The sequence below is a fragment of the Nycticebus coucang genome, chromosome 6 (genome assembly GCF_027406575.1).
Source record: "Nycticebus coucang isolate mNycCou1 chromosome 6, mNycCou1.pri, whole genome shotgun sequence".
NCBI classification, from domain to species: domain Eukaryota; kingdom Metazoa; phylum Chordata; class Mammalia; order Primates; family Lorisidae; genus Nycticebus; species Nycticebus coucang.
The window spans coordinates 69,275,895-69,287,062 of NC_069785.1; positions in this window are offsets into that span (position 1 = coordinate 69,275,895).

Below are 11,168 nucleotides of genomic sequence, written 5' to 3' on the forward strand. Positions count from 1 at the left end.
CTGTGGTCTGGGGTCCCCGCGGCAGCCCTGGGTCAGGGCCAAATCCTTGCTGGGCGTGGGGGCCTGGGGCAGCCGAGGAGGGGGCGGCGCGGCCCTGGGCGTCCCCGCGGGCCTGCCAGCGGCGGGCGCCTGGGAGCCGCGCCCCAGCCCGGGCGCCTCTATCTCCCGCGGCCGCGGCGTCTCCGAGTCTCGGCCGCCGCAGCGCCGGGCGTTATCTGCGCCCGCCGGGCCGGGCCCCTTCCCGCCTTCCCTCCGGGCCGGGGCCGCCGTGGCGGCGGGCCGCTCCCGCCTTATCGGCGGCCCACGCGAGCCAGCGGGGAACCTGCGCCTCACCCCAGCCTGACCAGCCCCCTCCCTGACCCAGCTGCTGGGGCGCTCTCCCCAAGGGGCACCGCCACAGAACAGGGGTCCCTACCCCAGATCTGTCCTTTCCTTCAAAGACAAGCCTAACTGTATCTCATCTGGTGTTAGTCACTATCTCGTGTTAGGGAAGGGAGGGTCATGTTTTAAACAACTTCACAAGAGAAGCAAAGTTCTGCAAAACTGAACACAAAAGCACCAACCCCAGCTCTCCCTATAATGCTTCTGCTTTGGAGTTAATGTCTTAAATGTGCCACTTTGAGTTTCTCTACCTTGAATATTTGAATCTGTAGGACATGAACCCCCACCCCCCCATAGTGTTGGTGGCAAAGAACACAGGTGCAGCCTCTGTAATAACAATTTGGCAATATAGATGCGGAGCCATAGAGGTAGTCACCCTTTGACTCAGTAATCTCACTCTGGGAAAGTATCCCAAGGAAACAGTTCATCAGCAGCAGCAAAAAAAAAAAAAAAAAATTATGGGTTCATCAATGTGTTATTTGGTAAAGCTAGTGAACTTATCTTTGTAAGTGAAAAACTGGAATACATGAGCCACATGAACTGGGTTTGAACCCGCCTCAGCCCCCTACAAACCCTGAGTGAGGGGCTTAACCTCAATGAGTTTCTGTCCTCCTATCTGGAAAGTGGCTAGCGCAGCACTCTGAGGGCTTTGGAAAGAATTCCAGGAGACAACCAAAGAAAGCAGCTAGGACGGGGTCTGGGGTAGACGAGGGGCTTAAGAAATGCTCATTTGTCAGGCTCTATCCTCGTGGAAATGAAAGTATGGGATATTTCAAGTCACACTTGGGAATACCAGAGGAAATGTACATGGTGGTTAAGAGCTTGGGATTTTTGAATTCTTCTCCCCTGGACTGGATCAATCCTGGCTTCAACACTTAGGTGTGATCTTGGCAAGATGTATTTCCCAATTTATAAAAGGAGATAACAGAACCTACTCCCGAGGGTTGTTGTGAGGGTTAAATGAACTATTATGCAACTTGGTTAGGTCTATGTCTGCTACGTAAGGGACACTCAGTAACAGGTAGCTATTGTTGCTATTAAATAAGGTTTAAAACTACAAACAACTTCAGTAGCCAAAAATGCTCCAAATTAAATAGGCATCTTCCAGTGGAATATGATGAAGCCTTGGAAAAGGCTAATGAGGAAGGATGTATGTGATAAGTGACAAAGCAAGTTGCATCCGTCTGGAGAAATGACCTAAATATGAAAAACTAGATAGTAGAAGTATAACATGAATATCTAGTAGAATTCTTGTATAACTGTATAATCTTGGGGATGGGAAGGAGTTCCTCAAACAAGCTAAGTACTCAGAAGCATATAGGAAAAGATGGACAGCTTGGAGCATTTAAATGTTTAAACATCTCCTTGCGTGTTAAGAAACTCCAGAAAGAAGTGCAGAGACATAGTAGATGGGGAGAAATATTTTATGTATATGATAGATTAAGGGTTCATAGTCTTCTTAGGCAGAATCCTTACAAAATAGTTGGAAAAAGTCAAACAATAGAAAAACGGGCAAAACCACAGAAGAAGAAATGCAAATAGAAATATAAACATGAGAAAGGTGCTCAACCTCCACCTTTGTTGGGGAAATGGGTATAAAAAATATAAGCAAATGCCCTTTATCTCTAGGCAATGGGCAGTGCATCCACACAGGGGACTGTGGTGGGGCTAAGAATGAACTCACTGAATTTATGTGCAGTGATTTGCGGGATTGTAGGTTAAAAAAGGCAGCTGTGCAGTGTGTGTACAGTATGGTCACCTTTCTTGCTTTAAAAAAAGTTAAAGGGCTCGGCGACCATAGCTCAGTGGTTAGGGCACCATCCACATACACCAGGGCTGGTGGGTTCGAACTGGACCTGGGTCTGCTAAACAACAACAACTATAACAAAAAATAATAATAATAAAATAAAGCCGGGCGTTGTGACGGGAGCTTGTAGTCCCAGTTACTTGGGAGGCTGAGGCAAGAGAATCGCTTAAGCCCAAGAGTTTGAGGTTACTGTGAGCTGTGACACCATGGCACTCTACTGAGGGCAACATAGTGAGACTGTCTCTCAAAAAAAATAAAGTTAAAAGTGTGTTTGTATGTGTGTGCATAAGATGGAGGAGAAAGCCTTCAAGCCTTACCTGTGTGACACAATCGTGTGTTGCATAGTGACATTTTGATCAGGGATAAACTGCATATATGACAGTGGTCCCTTAAGATCCTAATGGAGCTGTCACCTAGTGATAGCATAGCCATGGTAATGGTGTAGCACAAGGCATTATACACCTGGTTGTGATGAGGCTGATATAAACCTTCTGTGCTGCCATCACACAAAAGTACATCATGTGCAATTATGTACAGTATGTAATACTTGATAATGATAATAAATGACCATGTGTTTACTATACTATATTTTTATTGTTATTTTAGAGTGTGATTCTACTTTAAAAAATAAGTTAATCCTGAAGTAAGCTGCCTCAGGCAGGTCATTTGGGAATATTCCAGAAGAAGGCTTTGTTATCGTAAATGACAGCTCTGCGTGTGTCACCGCCCTTGAAGACCTTCCAGTGGGACAAGATGTAGAGGTAAAAGACAGTGATACTGGTGATCCTGACCCTGTGTAGGCCTACAGTAATGTGTCTCAGTTTTTAACAAAAAAAAAAAGTTTCAAAAGTAAAAAGAAAAAATAAAGATATAAAGAAAGAAAATATTTTTATACCTCTATACAATGTGACTAAGTGTTATTACTAGAGTCAAATTTTCACAAATTTAAAAGTTTATGAAGTGAAAAAGTTACAGTAATACAGTAAGCTAAGATTAATTTATTATTAAAGAAAACCATTTTAAGACCAAATTAGTGTAGCCTAAGTGTCCAGTGTTTATAAAGTCTATAGTTGTGTATAATAACATTCTAGGCCTTTGGATTCACTTACCACTTGCTCACAGACTCACCCAGAGCAACTTCTAGTCTTGCAACTTCCATTCATGGGAAGTGCCCTACACAGGTGTATCATTTTTTATCTTTTTTTTTTTTTGTAGAGACAGAGTCTCACTTTATGGCCCTGGGTAGAGTGCCGTGGCCTCACACAGCTCGCAGCCACCTCCAACTCCTGGGATTAAGCGATTCTCTTGCCTCAGCCTCCCGAGCAGCTGGGACTACAGACGCCTGCCACAACGCCCAGCTATTTTTTTTTTTTTTTTTGGTTGCAGTTTGGCCGGGGCCGGGCTTGAACCCGCCACCCTCGGTATATGGGGCCGGTGCCTCACCGACTGAGCCACAGGCGCCGCCCCATTTTTTATCTTTTATACCATATTTTTATTGTATCTTTCCTATGCGTAAAAACACAAATACTTAAAACTGTGGTACAATGGCCTACAGTATTCAGTACAGTAACGTGCTATACAGTTTTGTAGCCTAGGAGTAGAGGCTATGGCGTGCAGGTTTGTGTAAGTATGTACAATATGATATTTGCACAAGAACACATTTCTCAGAGGGTATCCCCACCATTAAGAAATGCATGACTGTTGGCTATGTTTATATGGGCCTACATTGAAAGAAAGCAGCAAGGGGTTTTGCCCACGTTTTAATTCTTTTACTTTTTGTATTCAATTTGTAAAAATTCTGCATCTAGGCAGTGCCCATAGCTCCATGGGTAGGGCACCGGCCTCACCGAGGCTGGCAGGTTTGAACCTGGCCCGGGCCTGCTACACAATGACAACTAAAACCAAAAAATAGCGGGCACTGTGGCGGGCGCCTGCAGTCCCAGCTACTAGGGAGGCTGAGGCAAGAGAATCGCTTAAACTCAAGAGTTTGAGGTTGCTGTGAGCTGTGATGCCACAGCACTCTACCCAGGGCGACATAGGGAGAAAAAAAAATTCTGGATCTAAGGGATATATGTCTTCTTTTCCTGCCTGAGGAAAGTTTCTCTTCAGCCTGTTCTGGACTGTTCCATGGATCCCCTGGTGGTGGGAGGAAAGAGGGGTGGCCTTTTCTTGGTCCTTGCTCTGTGACATTTGTCCCGGCAGCGTGTGTTATTGCAAGAGTTTGGAGGGAAAAAGTGCAATTAAATAAATGTGGTCACACACAACAAAAGAAGAGAAGGACTTGCGAGGCAACACGTATCTGTGTTTCAGACTTTGTGAAAAAGAACCGGCTGTGTTTATGCACACGTAGAAGGCTGCCAGGGGACGTGGCCCAGTCTTGGAGGTCACTTCTGAGCGGTGAGGTAGGCTGAAGTGGATGCTAAGTTTTATATGTCTCTATTGTTTGGATTTTTTACAATGAGCATTTTTATTTTTGTAATGGGAAAACAATGGAGTATTTTTCCCCTTGAAGTCTAAGTTACTGTTTGTGTATTGTGATTATGAGGATGGAGTATGGACAAGAATAGAGATTGGGTTAGGATGGTGGATCCCTCCCTAGTATTTTAAAGAGGTGGATTGCCATCAATTGATTTCTGAACTTGTGTCTCTGCAGGCAGGCTGAGCAGATCCAGGAAGGGAGCCGGGATTCCTACCTCGGGAAGAAGCTCCTCTTGGCACAGCCTGAGGGGGTGGCACTGTCCACCCACCTGGCCCTCGACCAATGTCTTTCTTGCTCTGCTCCCTCCCTTTCTTCCTTATTTCTCTCCCTCTCTCCTTCCTTTCCTCCTTCTAGCCCAGCTGAATTGGGCAACTTTTTTTTTTTTTTGAGACAGAGTCTCATTATGTCACCCTCAGTAGAGTGCCAGTGGCGTCACAGCTCACAGCAACTTCCCACTCCTGGGCTTAAGTGATTTTCTTGCCTCAGCCTCCCAGGTAGCTGGGACTACAGGTGCCCACCACAATGCCCGGCTATTTTTTGGTTGTAGTTGTCATTGTTGTTTGGCAGGCCCGGGCCACGTTTGAACCTGTCAGCTCTGTTGTATGTACCGTAGCTGGCGCCCTAGCCGCTGAGCTACAGGTGCTGAGCCTGAACTGGGCAACTTGCCTAAAGCATCTTAGGAGCCACATACAGGTCCAGTCCTCCCGGCCTTTGTCCCTCTCCTTGGGGAAGAGAGGAGGGAAGTGACTCATCTGTAGCACCTGGGGTTGTCCAGGCTCCATGCTGTGTAAGCTAGGAGGACATTGATGCTTAGTAGCCTGCTACCTGCCTGAGGTTACACAACTCCCCCTTAATCGTAGCTGATATGCATGACAGGCCTTGGTGGTCCTTTGGAAGCGCCCCACAGGGATCATCTACAGTTATCTACCTGGCAGCACTGAGCGGCTGGGGTCATGCAGTTTGCTAATAAAGGAGCTGGGATCCTAACCCTGGCATTGCTCTTGAGCCTGTGCTCCTGTTCGACACCCACTGCTCCTCCTCACCTCCCACAGAAGCCTTTGGGCCAGTTGCCACAGGCGGTCATTAGGATTACTAGTGACAGAGCCATTATTATAACTGATGAGCTTAAGGCTTGATTCTGCAGCTTCTAAGGTACCAAGTGTCCCATGATCTCACAAACACAATGAGGAAGGTGACAATCCTGTGTGAGTGTGAAGTGTTGGATTTCACCATGTTATGAGGAAGGGCATCCTAAAACCGTGGAACAGCATAAAAATGAAAATGACGCCAGCCAACAATTAGCACTTATTCTATGTCAGGATTATTCTAAGTGCTTCATATATGTAACTAATATAAATTCATCTAATCCACCAACAAAGCTACAAGGCAGGTACTACCCTGTTTCCCCGAAAATAAGACATCCTCCGAAAATAAGACCCACTTACAGGAAAGATAAGACGTCCCCTGAAAATAAGACCTAGCGCATCTTTGGGAGCACACCTGAAAATAAGACACTATCTTATTTTCGGGGAAACAGGGTACTATGTATTATTATTTCCACTTTATAGAGGAAAGTGAGGCTCAGAGAGGTTAAATAACCTGTTTGACAACACACAGCTAGAGTGAGGAGGGGCTGAGCCAGGAATGATGCTCCATGGCTCCAAATTGGAGGTGAGGCGGTGTGTGTGAGGCAGAGCCTTTTTTTTTTTATTTTTAAAGTAGAAGGGGGTCCTTAGGCAAAGGCACAGCCACCCACAGCTCTAGGTCTTCAGGGGCCAGGTCATTAATCCTTTCTAACCTGTGCATTTAAGGAAAGGACAATGATTTTTGCCTCCCGTTCAGAGCGTGCCACCTCTGCTGATGGCAGAGATTATTCTCAGCTTTGCGGCAAAGCACTGGGGCTTCAGGGATGGTGGTGCTATTCCCAGGAGAGCCCTCACTCCAGCTCCTCAGGGCTAAAGCTGGGTGTCTCCTTAGGCCTTGGCCAGCCCAGGGGGCTGAGGGAGCCCCGGGACCTCTTCCTGCCTAGCTCACTCTCTGAGGGAGCCCATGCAGGCAGCATGGGGGACCCTGGAACCACTGTGCACCCAGAGGCCCTGGGTGAAGACCCTGGAATCCTGGCTGCCCCCTCACTAGGCAGGACTATTACTGGTGCTGAGCAGGCTGGGATGGCAGATCTGCCCTCCTGGATCTCAGTGTCCAGCAGGGTAAACAACTGTCATGGTTTACCTGGGCCTGCCAGCTTTCTTAGGACTTAGGCATATCAGCGTCCAAACTGGGAAAATCCATAGCAAACTGGGACAAGTTGGTCACCCTCTCTATAGCTGGGGTGCCTGTTAAACAGACCACCTCAAGAAGGTGTGGGGAGGAAGTTTGGGGTGTCATGGAAGCATCACCCAGGGTAGAGAACTAAAACCTGGGCATGGGTGGGTTTTTGAAGGAAGAAGCATTTGAGCTGAGACCTTAAGGATAAAAAAGGAGTTGAGCGAAGAAGGAAAGCAGAGGGGGAGGGGAGTGGAGGAGAGTGTCCCAGGCAGAGGAAAAGCATGTGGGTAGAGAGAATGGCTGGTGAAGAAAGACACACATGTGTGCCAGGGTGTTAGACCCAGGCATGAGCGCCCGCCATACCCTGCACAAGTACTGAGATGAGGATGTGAAGGGAGGCTTGGCAGGAACATATGTGTGTGCTACAACGTATTTATATGTTTGTAAGTCCACAAATGCCTGCTGTGTTGCCTCTGGGGGGGAGCGCTGGGGGAGGGGTGCTGGAGGTAAGGGATGGAAACCCCATCCCTTTGTAAACTGGGGGAATGTAAAACGTACACTGTATAACAAAATAAGCCAAGGCCACACCTTGTTGCATGCCTGTGCTCACCACCACGCCCAGCTCATTCCAGAAAGGGGGCCTGGAGACAGTAGCGGGAGGACCACTGGCAGAGGCTGCTCCAGCCCCAGGGGCACCAAGCTGGTGTAGGAAGGGGAAGAGGCCACAGCCACACTGTCTGCCGCCTGGGCCAGCTCCGGCTGCCCCCAGCCTGCCGCAGACAGAACTAAACAGGCTGGCTTATCAGCTGTCGCCACTGCGTCCTACCCGGCTGAGTTGAGCCCCGGCTGCTGGGAATGTGGCCCCCAGCCTTTTGCCAGGGACAGCACTGGGCCTGGGTGGGGAACCAGTGGGTTTGTTTTCCCAGGGGTCAGCTGGGGTGGGGGTGTTTATTGGGTGTATAGAAGGGGGGCCCAGGAGCCTAAGAGATGAACTGCCACAGACTCGCTGTGGGGTTTTAAGGAAATAATTTTTGTTGTTGTCTTAAAGTAACATTAGTAATCTAAGAATGCATTCTCCTTATAAAATAATCAGGCCGTTCTTTAATGTGGGTTATGTGCCTCCCTCTGGAAACAGGCCTGCTGGGTGGTGGGCCTGGGCCGTGCTGTGTAACCTACACAGTGCTCATGGCCTTGGGAGGTGGGCACCACTGTACTCGTTTTACAGATGAGCAAACTGAGGCCCAGCCTGCAGAAGCTTTTTCCTGGGCCTGTGGAGCAGCAGAGCTGCCTCTGTTTCCCCTTCTCATCCTCCTCCAGGAGCCCCACAGTGAGCTCACTGAGAGATGGGGAAACTGAAGCCAGAAGGGGGGATACACTTGAGCGAGCACCATCTGGCCTCTCTGGGCCACAGTGTCGTCCTCTGAGCAATGGGGTCAGACGTTCCGGTCCTGCTCCCCCTTCAGGGTGGTTGTGAGGGTGGGCCAGGGACTGTGGGTCTGCGCATAGGGCGACGAAGGGATGTGGGGCTTCTCCCATGTTTGCCTCTCTCCTTTAGATCCCAGGGGTCCCAGCTAGTGGTGGGAGGTTCCCCCAACCACTGATGTTGTCAAATGATGCCTGTCAAGCCCCACTGGGTTTGTCCTAGAAACAGCAGGCCTGGCCTCCTGAAGCTACCCCTGACTCCTTGCCCAGACTGTTCTGGCTGGGCCAACCCACAGCAGCTCCCAGGGTAGAGGTGGTGCAGGGAGAGGGGAGGAGAGATGAGAGAGGGGCCATAAAACCCAGCCCATAGCCGAGGGAGGATTTGGACAGACATGATGGAAGCTGGGGGATGGGAGCTGGTAGAGTCAAGCAGAAGTGGGGTCTGAGGCTGAACCCCACCACTATAAGGGCTCCCACTGGCACCTTGCTCAACTATTTGGACATGAGACTCAATGAGCTTCTCCAGACCTGACACAGCTCTTGTGGGGTGTGCTATCCACCTGGCCCAGGCTAGAAGCTATGTATGCTGCTGTCCCTTACACCCCAGGAACAGTCGGTCACTGCAACTTGATCCTCCAGCCTCCTCAGGATCACTGCAGCCTGGGCCACCTCCCCACCCTCTCAGGGGCTCAGGCCTCTCTTCCTCTTATCAGGACCCCACCCTCAGTGTACACCCTCGCATTCCCACTTCTTCCCAGCACCCCCTAAGTTCCAGCTCCAACATGCACATCTGACACCTCGCCTCCCCGTTTAAACCTTTTAATGGCTCTCTACTGTCTAGAGGGACTGTCTCAGCTTGGCCTTGGAGGTGCCCAGCCACCCCATCTATCTCATCAACTTTGCTTCTGCACCCCCTGTTCTGCCCCAGAAGAAGTCTCTGACTGTTGCTGTCCAACCTCAGGGGTCCTTCATGTCCCCACGCCTTTGCCCTTGCTCTTTCCTGCCTAGGAATTCCTCCTTGCCACCTCCCCTAGACTCCTTCCCCAGGCACCAGTCACACCAGGGCTCCAGCACAACTCTGGGTCCATAAATCACAAGGCAGTGCGGGAGGGGCTCTAATCTGTGAGGGCCTCGGCGTTCCTTGCGGCCTTTCCTCTCCTTGGAACATGGCCAGGAGCTCAGTGAGTGTCTGCTGAGTGGGTGGATAAGAGCAGGGACAGAGTCCACTGCTGAGGGCAGGGAGCTCCCTGTGGCATCTAGGACTGGAGGCATTCAATTCTGGTGGCAGAGACACAGTCCTGGGGTGGCCTGGGCAGCCCAGTGCATCTCTCACAGCAGGTCCAGCCTGGCAGTTCTCCCTCTTAGTGGGAGAGGGCATCCTGGCCCACACAGCCTGTTCCTGCGGCATCAGCATCTTCCTGAAGATGTTCCCAAATACTGCCCAGGTGTCCCTCTCTGGCTCAGAACTGTCCTCAGCAAGGAGTCCACACACCTACCCATGCTGCTCTCACCTCTCCTCTCAGCTACTGTCCCCACTCTCTGTCCTACAGTCTGACCTCCCCACAACACCAACACCCACAAACAGAAAACAGCCTCTGAGTTCTCATCTTTAAGCCTTTGTTTGTGCTGTAAATTCTGCCTGAAGTTTCTCCCGACTCTTTCCCCAGGTGCACAGCCTCCTCCTCCCAGCACACGCCTCTGCAGTGCAGCCTCCTGGGGTCACCTTGTTGAGCACCGCTTAGCTTCCTCTGCCTTGTATTGGAGTTAATTTTTCTGAGCTTATGTCCTCGTGAGCCAGGAGCAGAGCTTCTGAGCCCCAATCCCTGCCCCTTGGGGTGCTTTTCTGTAGACTGGGGTGACAGCTTCACTTTGCTCAGTCACTGCTGCCTGGAGACCTGCCGTCCCCTCAAGGACAGGTAATCTCAGGTTCAGAGCCTGCCAGCCCCGAATGTGAATTCAGCTCACCCCATCCTGGCTGTGAGGCCTTGAACAACTGACTTAGCCTCTCTGAACCTCAGTTTCACCTTCTGTAAAGTGGATATAATGACTGAATCCCCCTTCAGCAGAGCTTTGGATTTGGCTAGGGCTTCCTCTGGACAAGCCCTCTGGCAGAGCTGAGAAGCTATGCCACCAAGAGCCTGGCTCCCAAGCACACTCCAGCCCCGGGGACCCCAGAACTCTCTCCCTGTGGCCTCAAGTGGCTGAGGGACTTCTGTTTGTAGGAGGTATGAGCAGAGCTGGGGATAGAAAGAGAAGTGGGGAGGCTGGGGCTTGGGAGCCAGCTTTGCTCCTGTCAATACTCTGGTGAGGAACTCTGAAGGATTTAAGAAATCTAAATTTGAACCTTTCAGGGATGGGGAAAAAAATAAATAAAAAATAAAAAATAAATCGAAAACTTTCCTCCCAGTTATTTCTTTTCTTTTCTTTTCTTTTCTTTCTTTCTTTCTTTTTTTTGTCTCACTTTGTCACCCTTGGTAGAGTGCCATGGCGTCATAGCTCACTGCAACCTCCAGCTCTTGGGCTTAGGTGATTCTCTTGTCTCAGCCTCCGAAGTAGCTGGGACTACAGGCACCTGCCACAATGCCTGGCTATTTTTTTTGTTGCAGTTTGGCGGGGGCTGGGTTTGAACCCTCCACCCTCGGTATATGGGGCCGGCGCCCCACCCACTGAGTCACAAGCGCTGCCCTCCTCCTGGTCATTTCTGAAGGTACACTCACTACATTTGTCAAGGCGGGAGGATAGAACATTTAAGTGTTTGTTAGTTTAATTTATAACTTTTTTTTTTTTTTTGTGGTTTTTGTCTGGGGCTAGGTT